The 10824-nt window shown below is 40.3% G+C and overlaps 1 protein-coding gene across 11 annotated transcripts in view; it reads left to right on the top strand.

The window, feature by feature from the left end:
- Window positions 1–1074: 1074 nt before the first annotated feature.
- Window positions 1075–10824, top strand: part of TENM2 (teneurin transmembrane protein 2) — a 709050-nt gene continuing 699300 nt past the window's right edge. For all 11 annotated transcript variants that reach the window (XM_083596571.1, XM_083596570.1, XM_083596589.1 and 8 more), the window contains exon 1: window positions 1075–1183. The gene's annotated coding sequence lies outside the window, so the exon portion shown is untranslated. The remainder of the gene's footprint in view (window positions 1184–10824) is intronic.

Genomic DNA, 10824 nt, shown 5'->3' with positions numbered 1-10824 from the left:
TCAATGTAGTGCCACTGTGTATTCTGTGCTGTGTATTTAACTGTTTGCTGTTTTATGAACAATAAGAGATCTAAAATATTATCGTGTCTGTTCCTTTCTAGTGATAGTAAGTTTAATCACTTCACCAGTATTAGTACGTTCTACTGTAAATGGCAACAAAGTCTGTTAATTCCATATAGAAATATGAATGAAACCAGATCAACATTAAGGGGAAATAATTTTATCTGATGGTCTCTTTTTTAAAAAAACAAAACAAAAACGAATCACCTGTTAAAGGTATGCTTTCTGTAATTGCTTGCTGCCATCCATGATACTGTGAACAAGTGAATTTCTTTGTTTGTTTTGTCCTTTGATTTTGGCAAGCAAAATAACTCATTATTGATTCTCAGATAATCTGTTAATCTATGCAAGCACCCAACAGATAACCACTTTTATTTGGAAGTGAGAACCACTGTTTTCCAACAAGTAGAAAAAGAAAAAGAAATCCAATCTTTGTATTCTCACTTTCTCACTATGTAGTAATGACACGTCATATGACTTATGACATGTAACTTTTTCCTGGTCTAGAGAGTTTCCATCCCAGCACTGCCTGTTCCTTAGAATCATATTGTAGTCTCTTTCTACTTGTTAGGTCCTGCATTATTTTTCACCTTCATGACACACTCAGCCAGCTACACAGAAAATATTCCCTTGATGTAGCTGTGCACATACCTTCATTCACACAAACACACACACACACCCCCAAGGTAGCATCATATTCAGTTTAAAGGTAGATGTGCAGCAGATAGGGAGAGAAACTATTAGATGTCATCATACAAGTTTCCTCTTGAGATTTACAGGTACAGTGGTACCTCGGGTTAAGAACTTTGCTTCAGGATGAGAACAGAAATCGTGCAGTGGCAGCAGGAGGCCCCATTAGCTAAAGTGGTACCTCAGGTTAAGAACAGTTTCAGGTTAAGAACGGACCTCCAGAATGAATTAAATTCTTAACCCGAGGTTCCACTGTAGATATATACAGATAAGTAGATACCCTACTGTTCTCTGTTTCTTATATACCACCCTTCTCTTTGGCAGCTACGTGTTGCTGTTCATTGGCTAAGAAGTCTGGACTCTTTGTCGCTTTGTACTGGTTGGACAATCTCTGAGAGACCTATTGGGGGGGTGTTGGAAATCCACCATTCTGGTAAGTGGATTGTGTGCTGCTCTGTTTGTAGCTTTAACCCGGTACTGCCTCATATTGCTTCTTCATGAGCTTTTACAAATTATCTTTCAAGTCATCTACAGAAACTACTTTTAAAAAACAAAAACAAAAACCCACCAACAGCATTTTCTAGTATTATCTAGCATTTTCCTTGGCAGTTCATTTGAACCTGATCAAACCGTTTTGGTGGGGAAAATTTTATTTCTTAGCTGTGCCTGCTTGGATTTACATTCTTGAATTTGTTCACCCTCAAAGAATGTCCTTGTATCAGTCTGGAACTTCTTTGTGGAAACTGATGCTGTTGCTACTTTTATTGCTGCTGCCATTAAATAATACAAAAACAGTCAAGTAACTTTATCCAGTCAGTTTCTATATTGATAACATTGTGAATTTCCATTTAAAAATGAAATGTTTGCAGTGCAAAAATTAACAACTAGTAGCTAAAATGTTTGAAAGACACTCCATTATTTAATTATATTGTAGTACATATGCTCTGGCATTCTATCTAATTACTTACATTAACATTCTGTGTTAGTGTGTCCACTAAACCAACTTGACTGGGTTGGTAACACCTCAAGAAGATAAAGATAGCATAACCTCTGTAGCTGATCATTTTACAAATTCACTGTACATGCTAAAACTCACTTAAAATGTAGAAGATCATGTAGGTGCATCTTCCATCTGTGCTAATTACTGTTTCAGAATACTAATTTTGATCTCTACTTGATAAAAGTACATTCCAGTCAGGACAAATAAGAAATAATAATAATAATATAGTAAATGATTATGCTTTAGAAGTTAGTTATGGATCCAACAACAAAGACTGCAACCTTTGATTGTATTGAACTGTGCTCAGGAATTGGTTTGATATTTAAATGTTGCCTTACTGCTTGAGAGCAACCACAGCACTACTAGGTTCATCATATATGTGAGTTGGAAATTGTGTAGAAGGCCCAGCACAGTAATATTTTATTTCAGAGGAGGAACTTTCTTTAAAATGAGGGAATTAGATAAAACAATTAGATAAAACAAAACTGAAGGCAACTCGCTCTGTGATGACAGTCTGAGCCACTGGATGGTGCTAGAGGCTTGGAGGCTGAGCCAGTACTTGGAAGCTGGCCCTTACAAGAGCCCAATCTACCTCAGAGCCCAAATGGGTCTTCTCAAAGGACCAAAGGGAGAGATGCTGCCATGACCTGCCAGGGGGCTCCACTCTCCCCTTTCTCCCTGGCACCGAGAAAGGCTTTCTTTCTTTCATTCAGGAGAGAGAGAAAGGGAAATAGGGGGAGGAGAGTTCTCAATGTTCATTTGGCAAGAAGTTGTGGGTGGGAAAGAGGATGGTCTGGGGTGGGAATATATGTATCACTGTCTTTTGTGGGGAAGTTGTGGGTGGAAGAGAGGGTAGTCTTGGGATGGAGATATTGTGACCTATTTGTTGGTTTAGAAGTTGAGATGGGAAAGGTTGTGCTGCTGAGGGGAAACTTAGATTGACAAGGGTAGGATGTTATCATGGAGAAGGAAACTCTGGGGAGGGAAACTGAGTACCATATGATGTTACCATGGTTAATAAGCGTTGTAAAAAAATAAAAATAAAAATCAAGACGTCTCCTTTAAAAATTTATGTTCTTGCCCAAATGAAGAAAATATGAATCTTAGTATTTGCACTGAACAATGAAGCATTTGGGACTGAGTGCTTTTTGCCTCTTGTTTGTTTTGTATTTTATTCTGTTATGTCTTGTGAGTTGCCCAGAGAACAGGTGTTATTCAGTGGCCTATGTGTATACAGTGGATGAGTGAGTAACTAAGAAAATAAATAAATGTCATGAGGTAGGAAATTGAACCTAAATTGTAGATCATGCTTGTGAATATTTATGAAAGCTTGTTTTCCTTTATTTGTGTACCATTTGCCCAGATCTTACGAGATTTCCTGGAGCTGATCATAACATGTGTTACAGTAAAACAAGCAACATTCTGAACATTGAGTTGCTGGTCCAAGGGCAAAGGGTGGGGTAACTGGAGACACTTCTTCCATGATATTACTGACAGACAAACCACAAGAGGTAAACAAAAATAAGCCTTGGTTACAGTTTGTGGTTTTCCCAGTGGTGGAGGAAGGGGGTGTGCGGGTCGCCTCAGTGTCATCACTGGGGGGGGGGTGTGTGACAAAATGATTTTTTTAAAAAATGGGCTCATGAAACTTTTCAGGAGTGACGTGGTGGCATAGGTGCCTGCAGGTTCCGCACTGCTTGAAACGGCAGCATGGAACTTGCGTCTGCCTACTGCCTCTCTCCCACAGCCACCATACAACTGAGGGGGAGGCAGCGGAGAGACTCCACATGGCGGAGGGGCTCTCCCCCAGGTGCAGGACACCCCCCCCCCCCCGCACCAGGCACCCGAGTGGCTAGCTACGCCGCTGGGTTTGCCTGGAATGAGACAAACCATGAGCACAGCTTCAGACATAAATCTACAACAAACCATGGCTTAGGCCCAGGTAACAAGGCAGCAGCAGGACTGGGGGAGGAACACTGTAGCCATGATGTTTGCTCCACAAACCTGCCTATTTGTCTATTTTTGCTAAAGCATGGTTTTGCTTAGTATTATGTGTGAACATTGTGAGTGTTAGTGCAGTTAAACAAACACTTGTATTTTGAGAGGCAGAGAGAGTTGTGCACCCCTATGGCTTTCATGAATCATGAATTGTATGTATAACTAAAGGATTGTGCCGAATATGCAGGATGGAGGGCATGTTCCATGTGCACAAACAGAAGTGAGAGATTGCTAGCTGGACATAATAATCAGGAACACTGATTTGAGGAGCAGCAGGAGCCAATGCTGCTGGTGGGGTTTACATAAGAAAGCTTTTCATGAAGTCACCCCCTCTCTCTCCTGTGAAAGCAACATAAAACAGCCAAGTCTGTCAAGTAAGGAGACTGTCTCAGAAACCACTAGCTGGAGCTTCAGAAGGTGTGATGAAATAGGCAGGCATCTCTCCCAACCCCTGGTTGAAGACAGTGTCACTGCTAAGTAAAAGAATAGTTAGACCAGGGGGAAAGGAGACTGTCTTGCCTTGAACTGGACTTGGAAGAATCTCAGAGGCTTGAATTGCTGAATTCTTGAAACATAATAGAGAACATGATATTGAAAGTGCATTTTACCCCCCCCCCCCCAAAAAAAAGAAGCAGCCTGGGAACAGTAGTTTGTTAAGATTGCTGGGAACTGTAGCTCTGTGGTGTCCAAGTGATAGATCCCAGGATTCTTTGGGCAAATTTTGCTTTAAATGTGCTTTAAATTTATGGCATGTACACAGCCTTAATTCTGCAAGCTTTTCTTTATTATGCTCAGCCTAGGGGTTGGAGTAGATGGTCCTTGGGGTCCCTGCCAACTCTACAATTCCACAATATGTGGAAATAAACCCAAGGGATGAGTTGGCACTCCTGAAATTTCTCATCGCTCGGAGATTAAAGTGCATGTAGCAATACCTAGCATTATAAACATTATTGAAACGATGGTAGCTCAGTAAAATAATTCCCATTATTATTTTTAATATATAATGTGTTAGATCCAGATTTGCAGAGTTCTATTGACACTGAAGGAAGGGACTGCAGAGGCAGTTTTCACTGGTTCTTCCTGTAATCCCCTGTACACCTCTTGGAAATGCCGGGGGAAGTAGTGTAGGGGAAAGGAGAGAGTGGGAAAAATTACTTCCCCTCTTCCTTCCAGGGAGAAGCTACCACTGGATTCCAATCCAGTGAATGGAAGGAGGCCTCGAGTTCATTGGTGGAATAAGACTATATTCAACCCTTTATAATTTGTATGTTATTTACTTACATAGGCTTTTGCTAGATTGCAAGTAAACTATAGCTAATAATAGTATACAAATAAACATATCCATACTATTTTTGTGTTAAGTAAGACAAAACTTTGAATCTCTTCTTATGACCTGTGTATATGTGTGTGTCATCAAAGGTAAAATTACTGGCAAGCCTGTGCACAGTGGCCACAAATTTTGCTGAGTTGGTCATTTGCATCTGCTGACATAATCAGTATTCACATTTGTAAGAAGACATCTCAGCTTCCCGTTCTGTGAAGTTTCCTAGTTCAGCAGATCAGGTGGCATTGTCACACTGGCACTGATAATCCCTTTACCAAGTTGGACATTTTGTTTAAAAGAGATTGAAAAGTTCTGCCCAATAGCTCAGAAGCTAAGTAAAACTAAGAAAAATAGTTTTTGAGCTATTTTTAATTAAATTTGCTGAAATCTAGACTTCTGACATTGGTTGTCATCTGCAGGGCCATCTTACCCATAGGCACTAGGGCTGTGGGGCACCTGGCTGCTGGGCTCTCAGGGGCACCAGGCTGAGAGTCTCGGGCCCAAAAGTTGAGTCCAGAGAGGAGCCCGCCTTCTGGTCAGAGCGCTGCAATGGGGTCTTCTGCTGTGGGCGGCTCTGTGCCGCAAGTTCAGGGGTGACCAAGCCAGCAAGACGCTGAGGCTGCCAGCCAGCTCCACCCTCCTGCGAGCCTGGCATTGGATCCTGGCGGATCCTTGCACCCTGGCACTGCATATGCTTAAGACAGCCCTGACCATACGTCCGGATATTTCCAGGCATTTCAGCAATTTTTGCCCAGATGCTGTTTACGAAGGCTGAATACCAGCTATGTCTCAGAAATTCCGGAGATAACCCTAATTTAATGTAAGTGCAAAATGATGCACATTTTGATACCTAGACGTTTTCCTTGTCAGTCACTCACAGCCACTTCAGACTCCTCACCTTAATGTGAAGTGGAAGTTTGTTGCCCTGTGTGACTTTGGGGGAAGAGAACTCCATATGATAATGAAATGTGGTTGTCCTCTTCTAACTTGAATGTATTCTCAGTGCTGTGGCTAATGCACTTACACATTTTAGCTGTAGTGCCCTAGGCTGTAAATAAATATTGTAGACGACAGGATAATTGGAAAAAAGCTGTAATAGACAGTTTATGTATAAAATAAATAGTTATCCCAAAATCAAATAATTTTTCTTAGCTTAGAATATGGAATATGGTTTACCTGTTTTCCACTCTGTCTCCTTAGTAACAGATGCATCTGTTTATGTTCTCTTAGTCATTAAATCCAAAGTATGTAGCTGCTTCAAAATAATAATAACAGTTTCTCTGAATTGGCTAACTACTAATTGTTTACTAAGAAATCTTACAGTGATAATGAGGCCAGAAAACATGGCCATAAGTACTGTTGGTAATGCATATGCCTCTCGTTACCCTGTGCTGGTTAGCAAACATTTCTAGTCTCATCAATGAATTATTGTGCATTTAACTATATGACACAAATGGAACAGTAATCATTACTGTTTCTGATTTAGTTCAGACATTTGTTTCGATTTCATAGATTGCTTGGTAACTAATGATACTTTATCCACCCTACAGCTGTAACATAATCAACTCTGAAGACAGATAAATATAAAGAGGCTTAAACCACATACAGTTCTTTCACTCAGAGTCTTTTGACATCTTAAAGAATAACAAATTTTACTAATGCATAAACTTTGAAGGACTAAGACTTTGTGTTACTTTGGTTTTTTTGCTGCAGACTAACATGGCTACTCCTCTAGAATTTCCTATATCACTTGGTTTACTATTTTACCATTTAAATACTTCACCAATAAAAAAGAATCTGGAAAATAACTGCTTACCTGGGGCTCAGGGTGGATGATGTTTGCCACATGGCTTGGGCACGGTAGGTCCATGGAGGTCGCCATCTTCAAACATGGCAGGGGAGGGGAAGGTTACCTGGCGCCACCCACCTCCAGCCTCAGTGGTCTCTCTGGTATGCCAATCAGAGGCAGGGGCTTGGACGCCTATTTAAGCCTCCCCCTTGGCTCTTTATTGCCGGATTATCCATTGAACCACCCAGTCTGTTAGGAACATACACAATAGTGGAACGGGTGTGTCGTGTGGACCTTGCTATGGTTTACTTAATCTCCATATTCAGGGCCAGGGAGGAATTTTCTCCTGCAAGCAAGTTGGCTTTCAGGTTTTCGCCTACCTCATAGCAACCATCATAACTGGAGGATAAGGCATTGGACTTATCCTGGACCCCATTGGAGGGAGGGGTCCAAAAGAGGTGACTCTGTCCAGGAGTTCACAGAGGGACGGATGGGGCAACACACCTTGCCCATTGGCAGCCTGTAAGGGGTCACAGCACCCAATCCATATTAGCGGTGACTCCTCAACCTATCAGGTAGCAGGCAGGCTGCCTGATGCTGGATACATGCCCAGTGCCTTAGCCAAATCTACTATTTCCTGTAATCAATAAGGTTGTGGCCTAATTCAACCCAATACCAGTCTCCTGTGTACATTCTTGTGGCCCACCCTGCATGTGCTGTGGCCATTATGTGCCTATGCCAGCAAACTTACTTAGCAGTGACTGCTGGGCATACACAGCTATATATCCTTGGCTGCCTTACAGATTGACCTCTGCCAGCTCTGACTACCTTTTTGGGATGCGGAGCCTGAATCCAAGATTCCACAGCTCTTCAGCTGGAAATGGTCATGTAGCCCAGGTGCCAAACACAAAGGGGCAAAGCATCCGTTTGTGCTTTCACAAGAGATGGGTAAAGGCTTTGTTAAGTTTGAGGTTGGGCAAGGGGTGGAACCTGTGGCTGCCTCATATAGAGTTGCTTCGGCTGCAAAGGGCTTCCTTCAGGACACGGGGCTCTGAATCTGCACTTCTTAGTTGGATTCACTTCTTAGAATGAAGTGGACACTCTGCTTATATCATGAAGGGCCCACCACCACCTTTATCTCTACCCCTTCTGCTGCTCAAGGTAACATTTTGGCCCTTGATGGGTAAGTGACAGGTAGTACTATGCTGTACATGTGCTTACAGGTACCATGCACAAAACATTTATCTCAATGTTAGTGATACTGCCTATCACCATAACTGGAAGAAGAGAAGGGCAGATTCGTGATTCATGATGATCCAAGGAGAAGGAACATTGATTCCACTTGCTTTTGCAATCTTGTGAAATCTCGTCAATTTTTTCAAGTTCTCACAAAGAATGATGGCAAGAAGCAAGTGGAAATTGAAGTGAGCCAAGGGGAGTTCAGCTATCGCTAACTGAAATTAGAAATGCATTAAGGTAGTGCAGTGTGATGATACCTGTGTACCTTTCAAAGTTGTAATCTGATGGGGTTTTTTGTTCTCTTAGATTGTATTCATATGTTATTTCTTGTTTTGCTTTGTTATATAATCAGGTTTGGTTTTTTTTATAAACCCTGGTAAATTATTTATATTTAGAGTAAATTTCTGGATTATTCATTTCTTTTTGGAAAGGAAATGCCTTTACATGAAAAATTATCCCTCACTTGCAATGGTTTGCTCAAAATGTTTATTGGACTGACCCCAAATTGCTATTTTTTGTAGAGCCTTTTAAGCAAAGGTGAAAAATCTCAAAAGGAGACAAGGTGAAAAATCTCAAAAGGAGGCAAGGAGTTGAGCTATAAATTAAAAGGAAATGCTAGTTGTATACCATAGAACAACCACTTCTTCCATCACATTTATGTGTGTTGAGGCTTGGAAAAATGACTGAGCTTCAAGACCGGCACATGATTGTTGACATGATCTTGCTAGCTTACATCTGAAATCATGATGGCCTCAGATATTATCACTATTCAATTTCTCAGATAAGACTCAACTGCATGGGTTGCAAAGTATTTGTGTGCAACATATTTTTTATCACTTATAAAACTATCAAGGAAGCATATAACATAGAGATACACATTTAAGATTATTCTTTGTGTGTTTCTAAAGGATATTTGAGCAGTGTAGAGCAATCAAGCAATATTTTTGTTAACTACTTTTCTCTTTATTTTTCTATTTTGTAAATAAAAAAAGAATGTGAAAGTTTTTTATCCATATGAATAAATCTAAACCTTCTTTCTTAAATAATTGTAGGGAATGTTTCCAGATAGTGCAAGATAGCAAATGGTCCATATACCAACATTTTTTATGGACTTGGATTCTCTTTTGTATTCAGTGCTTTTTTAGGAAGTTCACACACTCAGAAATTTAATTAACCTTAAATGTTTCAATACACTTTTTTTGCTGGTTGTGTTTATACACTGCATGTTGTAGTGAACTGGGATTGTTGGGTGTGAATACTAGAATTTACCCTCCACAGTCCTTTGATTCCCTATTTCACTGCAGGCACATTCTTGAGAACATTACCCATTGATGGCTTATCCTAGCCTTTGAAAATTCATTGGGGGAAAGCTGAGAGTATCTGTCCAGTGTACCTGCTCTTCAAAATAAAAGTAGAGGAAAATAAATCACAACCACTGTATTCAAATCACATTATATCCATAAAGTGCTTAAAGTTAATTTTCTCCAAACATATCATAAGTCTGCGTTCTGTCTGCTACCCTGTATCTATATAGCAGTCTAACAAAATTATAATGAAACATTTCTTCCACATAACTTACTGTTTTATAGCATTGAGTGTATTCACCAGACGAGAAAAGAATGTGAAAAACAAACCTTTTTCATCCAACAAAGGAAATAGGATGTTTGACAACATGCATTTGTCTACAAAATGCAATGCAATATCTGATGAAATATGCTTTGTCAATAAAATAAATTGCCAAAGAAAATGTAATCCTTTCTGAAAATGCATTTAGCTTTTAGACTGATATAAGCTCCCTGTTCAAAGTGCATTTTGTTCTTAGAATTATTTTGGATTTCCTGTCTGTCAAAATCTACAGATAAATATTTTGCTGTATATTCTGTCACAGGGTGCATATAAACCATTTAAAAATTAATTATGTAATTGAAAGTGTGAATCCAGTTAATTCGTTCAATTCAATTGACAACACCACAATTTTAATTAAAGGTGAAATAAAAATCAAGGGCTTGGATCCAGTCTTTGCTGCCACTGGCAAGTAGCTCTAAGGCACTATACCTTTGTTAGTAAATAGAGACACACCCTAAAAGGACAATTTGGGGAGCCTGTGTACTGCTAGCAGTAGTTCATGTGGCATCACACAAGCCTGTATCTCTACATTTCAATACCAGACAGGCAGATGCCTACCATCCATTCCAGAAATTATTTCTTTCTGAAATCCAGTATTTTTTCCATGTTTATGAGTACAAATCAACCTAATGGTCCACACTGTACTGATGGAAGTATACTAGGGTCAGCAAACTTTTTCAGCAGGGGGCCGGTCCACTGTCCCTCAGACCTTGTGGGGGGCTGGACTATATTGGGGAGGGTGAACAATTTCCTGTGCCCCACAAATAACCCAGAGATGCATTTTGAATAAAAGGACACATTCTACTCATGTAAAAACACGCTGATTCTCGGACCGTCTGTGGGCCCGATTTAGAAGCTGATTGGGCCGGATCCGGCCCCCGGGCCTTAGTTTGCCTACCCATGGACTAGTGCCTTGAAATATACCAATCTGTTAATTTCATCCTCTTTCTCCAAAGAGTACTGGTCCAACCTGGTAATCAGCTAAATCTGGAGCAATGACTTCTAAGAGATTAATGGCTGCTTAATAGTTAGCTAATCATATATTGTCATAGTATTTCATGTCTTGGTAATATTCATTATTAATTGAAGCAGAAGAAG

The sequence above is a fragment of the Podarcis filfolensis genome (genome assembly GCF_964270895.1).
Source record: "Podarcis filfolensis genome assembly, chromosome: 2".
Classification (NCBI taxonomy): domain Eukaryota; kingdom Metazoa; phylum Chordata; class Lepidosauria; order Squamata; family Lacertidae; genus Podarcis; species Podarcis filfolensis.
Note: the sequence above shows the minus strand (reverse complement) of the source record. Positions and strands in the feature narration are given on the sequence as shown.